Source organism: Physeter macrocephalus, chromosome 17, assembly GCF_002837175.3.
Source record: "Physeter macrocephalus isolate SW-GA chromosome 17, ASM283717v5, whole genome shotgun sequence".
NCBI classification, from domain to species: domain Eukaryota; kingdom Metazoa; phylum Chordata; class Mammalia; order Artiodactyla; family Physeteridae; genus Physeter; species Physeter macrocephalus.
In genome coordinates, this window is record NC_041230.1 from 39,737,148 (window position 1) to 39,750,602 (window position 13,455).

The 13,455-nt window shown below is 35.7% G+C and overlaps 1 pseudogene; it reads right to left on the reverse strand.

The window, feature by feature from the left end:
- Positions 1-333: 333 nt before the first annotated feature.
- The window catches only part of LOC102989227 (60S ribosomal protein L18a-like), a 41,243-nt pseudogene continuing 28,121 nt past the window's right edge, over positions 334-13,455 (reverse strand).

A 13,455-nucleotide genomic window follows, 5' to 3' on the forward strand; every position in this document is an offset into this window, starting at 1 on the left:
ACCTTCATTTTGCTATTTTCACTGTCTCCCCCTTGCCTCCCCCTCCCCGCCCCCTACTACCCTAGTCAGTACTTTAAAGATGTTGCACTGTTTTCTAGCTTACATTGCTTTTGATGAGAAACCTGCTGTTTCTCATCCTTTGTACGTAATGTGTCTCTTTTTCTGACTACTTTTCACATTTTCCTCTTTATCACCGATTTTAAGCAATTTGCTTATGATGTGTTTTAGTTTTCTTCATTTTTCATAATTATGGTTGGGGTTCACTCAGCTTCTTGGGATTTTCCCCACCAGGAGTTTATTTTGGCAGACCTAGGGATGGGGAGGGCCCTGTATCTAAAAGAAGGTGTTGGGCCTCTTAATGGTGAAGCATGATTGAAGCTGGTGATGTAGGACTCAGTGGAGCAGCAGAAACTTGATCTTGGAGTTGTGGAACTGCTTGACTATTGGCAGGTGGCACCTGCTGACTGTGATCTCCTCCACCATCATGATCTGGATTGAGTGGGCCCAGGTGCTGTGCTGGGCACCTGTGTCATGATAGCATTGAGTGACAGTGCCTGTGATGGTCAGTTCCCGGTACACCTGGTACACGTGGGTGCCGCTGTCAGAGTTGTGATGCAACCAGATGCTGAAGTTCTTCACCTGCAGGAGGATTTTTTGAACACCTACCTATTTCCCCTGAAGACTTCATCTTCTTCAGCTGAGACACAAAGTATCAGCACAACATGATTAGGTACAAAGATTTTTATGTGGTAGAGGGGTGGTGAGTGGCATTTGGGGGTGAGCGGGAGGGCCTCCCCCCACTCCCACCTTATGCTCTTGTAGTGTGCATGAGGCCTTCGTGACACTCTCCAGGCTGGCCACCACCCACAAAAGGGCTTATAGTTTTTTCAAATTTGGAAAAATTTTAGCCATTAGTTTTTCAAGTATTTTTTGCTCCCCATCCTTTAAGGGATGACAGTTATATTTGATCATTTGAGGTTGTCTTATGGTTCACTGCTGCTTTGTTCATTTTTTCCTTGTGGGTTTTTTTTTTTCTTGGTCCTATCTGTTTCATTTTGGATGGTTTCTGTTGCTATGCCTTGTAGTTTATTAATCTTTGCTTCTACTTTGTCTAATCTCCTATTAATACCATACACCATATTTGCATCTCATGCATTGTAGTTTTCATCTCTAGAAGTTCAATGTGTGTCTTTTAACACCTTCCAGGTCTCCATTTAACATGTTCAGTCTTTCCCCTTATTATTGTCCGTTTTTGACTTTTATAGTTTGAAGCTATTTTCTGTTAGGAGCATACAAGTTAATACTTTGTGCATGCATATGCACATATGTATGTCCAAGTATGTATGTTTGTGTCTCTACATACACATTCATGTATATCTATATACACACATATGTATATATATATATATATATATATATATATATAAATAAAATCTTGTTGTGGAACTTTCCTTTTATTCCTTTTAAAGCTTTTTGCTTTAATTTGTACTTTGATACTAAAATTACTAAAAATCACTAAAATTACTGTTTTCTTCTGGTTAGTATTAGCTTGGCCAATCTTTTCCTGTATTCTTATTTTCACTCTTTCAAGGTCTGTTTTTTAGATATATCTCTTGTAAGCACTATAGAAATGAAATTAATTTTGTTTATTCTTGTAATCAGTCTTTGAATTAGAAGTATTCATCTGTTTATGGAGTTTTACTCTCAGTCATCACAAGGAATCAGACAGAGTTACAAAAATAGCTAAAGTGGGAGAAGCATAGATGTTAAGAACTCTTACAATAGTCTTGGTCATAGGTCCCAATTTTAATGGTTTCTGACTTTCTTTCTTGAATAGAGGCTGGAATTCAAGCGACTCCCATCAAATTATCTTTCTTCTTGGCATATAGACCTGAAGATGCTAGTGGAGAAAAATTATCTTACTTTCCTAAGGTTTTCACGCTTTCCCAGCCTCCTGTCTCATATGAGAATGGATCTTTTAAAGCGTTTATGAACAGTATTATTTTGTATTTTGAAAGTTAATTTTAAACAATGTCAGTTTGTAAAAAAACTATTTCTTAGTGTATAGATTTTCTAATTGTCTCCATTTTCTTTAGTTTATGAAGTTGGTTCTTTTGGTCATTTCTTTTTAGTTGGTCATACACTAAGTTTACTTGATCAGTGTTGGGGTGAATTTTTTTTATTCTAATAGACTATATACTGTTCAGGGTCATTTATAATGAATACAAGGTAACATGCCTATTACATAAAAATAAAATAATTGTTTTTGTGAAATGAATTGGAAGATGTGACATAATTAGACAGTCGGCATTTGTATTCTATTATCGCTTTAGAGCTGCAAAAAAATGGAGGTAGTTTATTTCATCTTGGTAATGCTCCTTTCTGGTCCAACAATTTATCAGAAATGTTAATCCAGCAAGCCGTAAGTGGGGTGGGGGAGGGGAGGGGGAGAGAGGGGATTTAAAATTAGCCTGGAAATATTGCACAACTCATTAAAAATGTAACCATGCATAAAATGAGATCAATGAAAATTTATCTAAAAGTGCAAGGAAAAGGCATTTTCTAGTATGGTACTGGATTTAATAGACTGGATTTTAATTTAGTCAGTTTGCTACAAAAAAATCCCTCCAGGCTAAATAAAACAGTTTTCCCTCCCAGTTATTGTACAGACAGCTAATTTTCAGACCCTTTCCTTCTGATATTCAGTCTTATCTCTTGCTGGGTACGTGTTTCACTATATTGCAGAATTTGTTTTCTTTACATTTTCCATTACTGCTTTCATTTGCATGATAAATGATTAGAAGTAGAAACAGGAAAAGAAGCTATGCAGAACATTTCTTTATTAATTTTGTTTAAATTAGAGTAACTTTTTTATTCATCCTCTTCCCTCCCCATTTAACAACCAGTGTATCTGAATTATTTTAATATTTTATTGTAGAGCTAGAGAACTGGGTTGCAGTTTTTTCTTGTACTTTCTTCATGTAACATTTTATTTCATTCTTATGTTTGTAGTTTACATTTTGGTTCCTGTCTTGTGCAGTTAATGATATTGATGAATTTTTCTCTTAAAAGATACCCTGTGTTTAAGGCTGAGTCTAAGGTACAGGTGTTTAAAATGCGTTGACACTGATGAAACTGAGTGCTTTGAAGATTTATTTTGCAGACAATATCATCACAATTCTTAAGCAATAAATAGGGTTTGTAAAATTGGGCTTCATTTATGTCTTCTGCCCCTTCTATCTTAGCTGCTTTTCTAGTCTGATAATTTAGAATATGAAATGATGTAATTAACTAAACCCATTAATGAAAACTTTCTGATGTTTTCCTTTCCCCAAAGTTGTAAGTGAAAAGAAGCTAGCTTTATTAATAAGAACTTGTCTGGGCAAAACTTGCCTGAGCAAAAATTAGTATGTAAGCTGAATGAATGGTTCCAGCAAAATTTGTCTGTAACAGAAGAATTTTATGATTATTTTATAATAATTCACATAGCTAACTTTTCTTTTTCTATTACAGATTTTATGTAAATACTTTCCTGTTCAAAAAAATTCAAACATTACTGTCTGTTTATTGTTCCTATCCTTCTCTCTTACCTAAAACTAACAAACTAGTCCTCAGCTATTCTTCCTGACATTTTTCTCTGTAAAATAGACCTGTACCTGTAGAAATACATTAGTTTTAATTTTTGTTAAATTATTCTAACATGAATTGTTACAATATTTTAATTTTTCTGCATTAAAAAATTTTACTTAACATTATATCTTGGAAAATTTTCCATTTCAATACGTATAACTATATTCTGTTGAAGTATTGAATAGTATTCTATAACGTGGAGCTAGGAAGATCTGGAAAGAACCTAAGGTATCCATCTTTAAGGGAGTGTTAACTGCGACAAACAACAATGCAATAAAAACCTTTGTGCATACCTCTGTGCACAGTGGAAATGCTTTCTGGGGGAAGATGCCAAGAAGTAGGAGACCAGGGTCATTGAACGCCCCTAAATTTTCCTCTGAGTGCTGTTTACCTAAATCCTATACGTTTAACAATTGTCTCATTGTCATTCACTTCTAAGTAGTTTTTTAGTTCTATATTGATTTTTCTCTTAAACATGAGTTATTGTCTAGGGGAAAGTTTCTGTGTCTATGTAGATTTTTGGGGCTATCTTCCTGATGATGAATCTACGTTTATTTCATTGTGATCAATCAATATAGCTTTGTATGATTTCTGCTTTACAGGAGTCAATGAGATTTTTCTTCATGACCTAATATGTGGTCAATTTTCTTTTGTGAGTGTCCCTGACTGAGGAGAATGTTCTTTGTTGTGTTCAATCTTCTACTTTATACCTATTAGATCAAACTTATTAATTATATCATTCAAATACTCAGTGTTCTTACTTTTTGTTCATCTATTTTATATGCTGGTTCCTGAAAGCTGTGTTGTTAGATATGCCCAAAAGTTCATGTGTTACATTTTCTTGGCGAATACCTTTTTGTCCTTTTAGTGCATTTGTCTAAAATGGTTTCCTTTTTTCTAATACTGAGAATTGCTTAGTGTATCTTATACTTTTATCTTCACTCTTTCTGTATTGTCTTATTTTAGATACGTCTTTTAAATATAGTCTGTGGATTTTCTACTGGAATATTTAAGTTTCTTTTCTTAATAGACAGCGATCCTTCACCCAGATTATAATTACCAATGTTTTGGACTTATTTATGTTTTCTATTTATTTTTCTACGATACAGTGCCTTATTTGTTTCTCCCTTTTTCTGCCTATCTTTGGTTGATCAGATTATTTTATTCCATTTTTTCCCTCCACTTGTGGTTTGTAAGTTACGTGTTCCACTTCTTTTTTTCTAGTCATTACACTTAAAATTTTAACATAGGTATTGATTGTATATCTTTCTGCCATTGTATGGGCTATCCCTACCCTGTCTCTAAATAACGTGAAAACCTTGATGTATTTTTGTTTTTGTCACTTTCCACTTTCTCCAACACTTCTCAAGTCTTGAGTTCCAAACTGTTAACATTTTTTGTTTGTTTGAAATCGACATTTATTTAAATTTAATTAGTTTTGCTGGTTCTTTTGCTCACCCTTGCTTTTTATATCCAGTCTCTCTCTGATATTTTTTTTTCTGGAGTACATTTTTGAGAAATTCTTGTTAGAGTGAGTTTGTGTATGGTAAATAGAATCCTTGCATGTTTGAAAGTATCCTTATTTTGAAAAATAATTATACCTTCTGTAGACTTTTAGGTTCAAATCTCGGCCAGCATCTGGCATATGATAGGCACTCTGCGTATTTTTTATGTGGAGAGCCTGCATAGAACTAGATTAGAGGAAGATTAGAAGGAAGGTTCTTAACCCAAATGATCCTGGGTACCCAGCTATATTGATTCTTGATTAGTCTTCTCTAGAACAGTCTGTCTAAGGACAGATGGAGTGGAACCCCTAGAGCTGCTCTCAAATCAAGGGATCTTTTGTGGCACACATATAGACAGTGCTCATAATGGAAGGAGAACTTTTCTGGAGTCTTTTAGGATTTCTTTCTTATCTTTGACATTCTGAAAATTTCCCACAATTATGTGTGTGTGTATTGATTTTCACCCCCACCCATTCCTCTCTGTTCTTCTTTTACTCCTATTAGCAAATTTAGAATTTTTAAAATTTAAAATTTAATTTTATTTTTTAAAAATGTTTTTTCAGTATAGTTGGTTTATAATATCATGTTAGTTTCAGGTGTACAGCACAGTGATTTAGAATTTCTGAATCTATCCTTCAAATCTCTTTTTTTTCCTTCCTGAACTTATATAGCTTTTGTGCTGTGTTTTGAGACAACTCTTTGGTTATATTTTCCAGTTGACTATTTTAGTTTACAGCTTTGTCCTTTTTTCTTTTTAGATCATGTATCCACTTTTCTTTTTAGATCATGTATTGAGGTTTTAGATCATGTTTTGAGGTTTTTAAAAAGACTTTATTTTTTAAAAGAGCAGTTTTAGGTTCATAGCAAAATTGAGAGACGGGTATAGAGATTCCTCATATATCCCCTACTGCCCCCACCCCCACCCTGCCACTGCCCCAGCCCTCTGCCCCCGGCCCCATGCATAACCTCTCCATTATCAACATCACTCACCAGAATGGTACCTTTGTTACAACTGATGAACCTACATTGACATATCATAATCACTCAAAGTTCATAGTTTACCTTAGGGATCATTCTTGGTGTTGTACATTCTGTGGGACTGGGCAAATGTAAAATGACATGTGTCCATCATTACAGTATCATACTATATTTTCACTGCCCTAAAAATCCTCTGTATTCCACCTACCCACCTCCTCACTCTTTACCTCTGGCAACCACTAATCTTTTTGTTATCACCATAGTTTTGTCTTTTCTAGAATATCAGTCATATAATTGGAATCATAGAGTATATTTCCTTTTCAGATTGGCTTCTTTCATTTAGTACCATGAATTTAAGATTTCCCCCCGTCTTTTTGTGGCTTGATAGCTCATTTCTTTTTAGCACTGAATATTTCTTTCTCTGGATATACCACAGTTTATCTGTTAACCTACTGAAGGTCATCTTGCTTGCTTCCTAGTTTTGGCAGTTATGAATAAAGCTGCTCTACACATCTGTGAGCAGGTTTTTCTGTGGACTTGTTTTCAGCTCCTTTGGGTAAATAACAAGGAGTGCGATTGCTGGATTATATGGTGCCAATATGCTTAGTTTTGTAAGAAACAGCCAAATTATCTTACAAAGTGGCTGTACCATTTTGCATTCTCATCAGCAATGAATGAGAATTCTTGTTACTCCACATCCTTGTTAACGTTTGGTGTTGTCAAGTGTTCTGGATTTTGGCCATACTAAGAGGCATGTAGTGGTATCGTGTTGTTTTGATTTGCATTTCCCTGATGATGTACAATGTGGAATATCTTTTCATATGCTTATTTTCCATCTGTATTTTTTCTTGGTGAGGTGTCTGTTAAGGTCTTCTGTCTATTTTTAAATTGGGTTGTTTTCTTCTTGTTAACTTTTAAGAGTTTTTATATTTTGAATAACAGTTCTTTATCACTGTCTCTTTTCCAAGTATTTTCTCCCAGTCTGTGGCTTGTTTTCTCATTTTATTGGTATTTTTGTCTTTGGCAGAGCAGAAGTTTTTAATTTTAATGAAGTCCAGCTTATTAATTAGTTTTTTCATGGATCTTATCTTTGTTCTATCTGAAAAGTCATTGCCATACTTAAAGTCATCTAGGTTTTCTCCTACTTTATCTTCTAGTAGTTTTATAATTTTGCATTTTACTTTTAGATCTATGATCCATTTTGAGTTAGTTTTTGTGGAGGGTGTAAGGTCTCTGTCTAATTCATTTTTTTGCATGTGGGTGTCCACTTGTCCCAGCACCATTCATTGAAGAGATTATCTTTGCTCCTCCATTGTACTGCCTTTGCTCTTTGGTCAAAGATCAGTTGACTATATTTGTGTGGATTTTGGGTGGCTCTATATTCTGTTCTCTTGATCTATTTGTCTCAGTGACAGTTGTTTTTGTTTACTGTATCTCTAATTTGTTTTTTCTCCTAGATGCCTACTCTTTTTTATGGATGCAATGTTTTATCATTTATATATGTTATATATATTTATTGTTGACATATTTATTTATAACTACATATATATTTATAATAGATTTATTGAGATATAATTCACATACCAAAAAATCCACCCTTTTAAAATGTACAATTTAGTAATTTTCAGTATATTTACCAAGCTGTGCAACCATTATCACTGTCTAATTGCAGGACCTTTTCATTACTTAAAAGGTAACCCTGTACCCATTGTCAGTGCTTCCTCATTTTACCCTCCTCACAGCTTCTCACAATCTCTACTCTACTTTCTGTCTCTATAGATTTGAATACTGGGGACCATAAATGGGATCATAGAATATGTGACCTTTGTGGCTGGCTTCTTTCACTTGGCATAATGTTATCAAGGCTCATCCATGTTGTAGCATGTATTAGAACTTCATTCCTTTTTACTGATGAATAGTATTCTGTTGTACGGATATACCGCATTTTGTTTATCCATTAATCAGTTGATGGACATGGGGTGATTATGAATAATGTTGCTATGAACATTTGTGTATAAGTTTTTGTGTGAACATACGTTTTCAATTCTCTTGGGTATACCTCGGAGTGGAATTGCAGGATCACATGATACCTTTGTTTAACATTTTGAGAAACTGCCAAACTGTTTTACAGAGTACCCACACAACTTTACTATCCCACCAGCAATTAATTTAAGAGGGTTTCAGTTTCTCCATGTGGTAATTCTTCCTCTATTGGATACTTCTCTTTTGTGGTGTTGGTTTTCCTAAAATGTTTAGTGATTCTTGATTGTATGTTCTTCTTTATATTGGAGATTCCCTGGTGGTTGTTTTATACAATTAAGTTTTGAGTAGTTTATTATTCAGCAATAGATAACCACAGCATTTACATGCTCTTAAATCACAATTAACCAGAATGCTCAGAAAATGGAAATGGATCTTCCTAATCAACAAAACAAAAACAACCACTACAGGGCTTCCCTGGTGGCGCAGTGGTGGAGGGTCCGCCTGCTGATGCAGGGGACACGGGTTCGTGCCCCGGTCCGGGAAGATCCCACATGCCGCGGAGCGGCTGGGCCCATGAGCCATGGCTGCTGAGCCTGCGCGTCCGGAGCCTGTGCTCCGCAACGGGAGAGGCCACAGCAATGAGAGGCCCGCGTAACACACACCCCAAAAAACAAAACAAAACAAAAGAAAAAACAACCACTACAAAACCAAAAACCCCAAAAAACCCCCGAAATCACCACCGCCACCACCAAACCCACTTTGCTTAAATTCTTGTGGTTAAAATTCTTTAAAAAACTTTTACAAAAATACATGAACTTATGTTCTTGCTTTAGAAAGTGCATAACATAATATAATACTGGATTCTTGGGGATTTCGAACATCAAAGATTACTTTTAGATCTGTGTGTATAGGTGGTGCAGGCTTTTGCAATTTTTTTTTTTTTTAAGTTGCCTTGCTGAATGGGCTGTGTGATCTCCCAGCAGTTCCTTGAACATTTTGAATCCCTCCTATGTCTGAGCATCCTTCATGCTGATCTCTTTGCCTACAATAGTCCTGGCCACTTTTCATGTCTTGATTCCAGGGGCCCTCCTTTGATATAGAACAAGAGTCAGTGCTAAGAGTGCAGGGGACAGGTCTAGGCTTCAGCGAAAGGGGCTATGGAGAACGATTCATGGAGTCTGGGACTCAAATAGGCATTCTGGAGACAAGGCAGTGCTCAGTGTGGAACATGGCTGTGCAAATGCAGAAGGCCAATTGAATCACCTGGACAAACATGGCTGAAGATTGTAGACTATGGATATACCTGGGACTGAGAATGACACACCAGCCCAGGGGGCTCAAGATTAGGAAAACAAAGTGAATTACAAACATGAGGTACTGTAGAGCTGGACCTAAGAGATGAATCCTGAATGGGCTATAGGACAAATCCAATGACTCACTGGATTTGTCTTCTATAAGCATAAGAAGGAAGTGATGCCCTACTGGGCCTGCCGGGATGACAATGCCCAATCAAAGCTACCAGAAAATAGAAAGGTATGGTAACTTTGTTATTCCTCCAACAGTATTCAGAGTGCTTTTTAGTAATGATATTGAAATCCTCCAATAATTTGAGAATTCACTTTCCAGGATCAGTGGTACTTCAAGTTTTCATTGCCCTTAGAAATGTGTTCTTTAGCTAATTTATAGATAATAGCTTTCACTGTACTTTAAATAATAGATTATGTGCCTAGACTGTGAGAATGTAATAAATGTTTCCTAGGTGTTTCAAAGTTTAATCAAATAGTCACTAAATAATTATAATAGGTGGTAGTCGAAGAGTAATGTGGTTTCTAAATTACATGGGTCCCATTGGTTTTAATAAATGTCGAAGTACTAATTAAATTTTTACTAAGTGATGCATAAGGTTGTATTGTAAAATATTTCGTAAAACTAAGATGATTGGCAAACTGTTAAAAACTAGGCTTTGGTGAACCAGCTGGGCCCACTGAATTCGACACACTATTTCAGACTTGAGCTGTTCCTACAAATCACCTTTAATGCCCCTCCTTGGTAATAGCCCTTCCTTCAAAATCTTATTGTGCATCTTAATAACCTAATTTATATCCATTTTGAACCATCTTTTTCTAGTAAGCATTACTTCCAATCTTCCCATATAGCAGAAATCTCAGGATTTCATCATTTCAATCTTGTCACACAGCTTTTCCATTTCACATTCTGTAAGGTGGTTCCAAGATGGGTCCTGGAAAATTGGTGTGCAAGTAAACAATTCCTGCTCCGGAGGCCTAAATTTCTATTTTACTCTGAACCACAGGATAGACACAATAGCTCACATTCGTTTCATGGAAGCTTGATCGTGTATCTTTATGCTAACTACATTTCACTCTATGAGGTTTTCTGCATATTTCCATATGTTATTTTTTCCCCCTAGAGTGTAAGCACTTCCTTTTAGGCCAGGAAACCCCAATCTTAGGGCAAGTTAATGTCACAAAACTTCTAATATAACGCTACAAAAATGGTATTTCTTCACCTTTGGTATTTCCGTGTGGTCACTGCAGGAATATGTGATAGCAGTACTTTTTTTTCCTACTTGTAGATCATTTATACACCTTAACAATTGTTGAACACATAGATTCCTCTTTTTTTGTGGATAATTTTTTTCTCCCCCTTAACGTTTTATCCTGGTGGTTGTCTTTTAATGTCTCATTAGAAATATTCTACAACACATGCTTTCATATGGCTCAACTCTCAGAATCTGAGTGCCTCAGGTCTCGAATATAGGAAAACTAGGAATCACACCTTTCAGTATTGCTTATGATCATCAGCATTTGACCTAAGAGTTGGCAAAGTGCTTTAGAATTTTTTGAGAACAGGCTTTTCATAATAAATGTGTGGTGTCATTATTGTCATCTCTTGATCTATTTAATGTTACTGTGAATATCAGTGCAGATAATGTCCACTGCTTTCCCCATCTGTTCTTTACATTATCTCCTTGAACATTTCTCTGAATGGGCTACACGGGATTTGCCTTCATGGCACTCTGTACTGACTTTCATTTCTCTATCAGTCCATCTTTCTCCAGATGGATTGTGATCTCACCGCTTGTTAAGATCTCCAGATACAGGTTGCTTTTACAGTTAGATTTACTACTAATTACTGAAGTGTAACATTCTTGTTCCCTTGGAGAATGGAAAAACAAATTTTGCCAAATCATGCAATTATTTAAAGACAAAGCATACATGGTCTAGTGGGGGAAGGCTTTTTTTGTTCATACATGGGACAGTGTATTTATATGTATACATAATTTGGATACTTATTAGAAAATTGTATTTAATCTCTTAGGTGTTTTTCTATATTATATCTATTTTCCAGTGGAGTCCCATATATGATGTATCACAAAGATGACATGCTGGTGACCTACTAAAAATGAAAATGAAGGATGGGGACAAGGATAGAAGAACCTGTTTTTTAAAAAACATATTGCTGAAGTTTTCTTCTGCTGCAGAGATAGGAATATAGATACTCCTATGTAGTTGCTTCTAGAGTAATTCTATAAACACATTTCCTTTTAGTTGAAAAGGATTCACACTGGCTCTCTAAGAGTTTAATTGTGTGTCTGTTCTACAGACACAGTAGATTTTCATGGAATTTTTGTGATTGAAGAATGTTATATTAACACTGTAGTATAAAATGGGATATTAGACTTTTTTTGCTTGCAAGCAACAGAAAACACAACTTAAACTCCCTTAAGCAAAAAAAAAGAGTATATTGGTTCAACTACCTGAAAAGTACAATAGGCTTCAGACACAATTGGATCCAGGAGTTCAAACTGGGTCATCAAGACTTCAAAAACTCTCTCTGCCTCTTTACTCTGCTTTCCTGTGTTGGTCTATTCTTAGCACCTGTGCTGGCAGGATGGTGCCCAAAGGCTCCAGGCTGACCTGTCTTTCCCATTGAATCTTTCCTTCCTTGTTAGAAGTCTCTAAGGCAGATAACTTTACTTCCCTGAAATAGTTTGTGCTTCTTAGAAACAAATTTTGTGTTTGTTGCTACTTGATATTGAATAGAAGACTGTTAGCCCAGTATGGAGAGAGAAAGTACAGACATTTACAAATTGAGTTGCTGAGAGCTGTACTTAAAGTTCATCTGTGAATGCAGTTTCCCAATAATGGTATCTCAACACACAAGCATTGTTGAGGTTGACTCTCTTGTGGATATGAAGGTAGATAATGATTTGGTGATAAGGAAATAAAAGAGAACACCATCAGTTAGTACTGACCCCTGTTATTGTCCTCTCCCCACCAGCAGGGGCATATTGGTTTGCTTTCCTTGGTGTTCAGAGGGTGTAGGCAAGAATCTGACTTCTTGATGGAAGGAAGCATTTCTTTCCTTCTTTTTTTTTAATTAAAACAAACAAACAAACTATAGTTGATTTACAGTATTGTATTAGTTTCTACTTTTAGTTTTTTAAGGAACCTCCATACTGTTCTCCACAGTGGCTGCACCAATTTACATTCCCGTCAACAGTGTAGGAGGGTTCCCTTTTCTCTACACCCTCTCCAGCATTTGTTATTTGTAGACTTTTTGATGATGGCCATTCTGACCCTTGTGAGGTGATACCTCATTGTACTTTTGATTTGCATTTCTCTAATAAATAGAGATGTTGAGCAGTTTTTTCATATGCCTGTTGGCCATCTATATGTCTTCTTTGGTGAAATGTCTATTTAGGTCTTCTGCCCATTTTTTGATTGGTTCGTTTGTTTTTTTCTGATATTGAGCTGCATGAGCTGTTTGTATAGTTTGGAAATTAAGTCCTTGTTGGTTACATTGTTTGCAGTTCGTGCCAATATAATAGAATCATGGAATCACAGAATGTTAGAGGTGAGAGGGATTTTGAGATCATCTGGTCATATAAGAAAAGAATGAAGAAAATGTTGTTTAGAGGTGATGTGACTTGTGCAGGGGAGTTTTTGGTCAGTGTCAGTGGTAGATGGTAAAATGGGGAAAGTATGTTTGGAGGCAGACAGACCAACGTATAGTTTCTATTCCTTCACTAAGTGTGCAGGTTTGAGCCAGTTACTTTAAGTGCTTTTGATATTAAATTGTTTAGTGATAATATAGGTAAAGGACTTACTAGAGTGCTTGGCACTTAATGTGTGCTCAGTAACTGCTAATAGGCTTGCTCATGCAGGGAACATATGCCTTCCTTTAGCTTATCCCTATCTTTTTTTTTTTTTTTTAATATTTATTTATTTATTTATTTGGCTGTGGTGTGCAGGCTTTTTATTTTTTTTTATTTTTTTTATTTTATTTTATTTTTTTTAACATCTTTATTGGAGTATAACTGTTTTACAATAGTGTG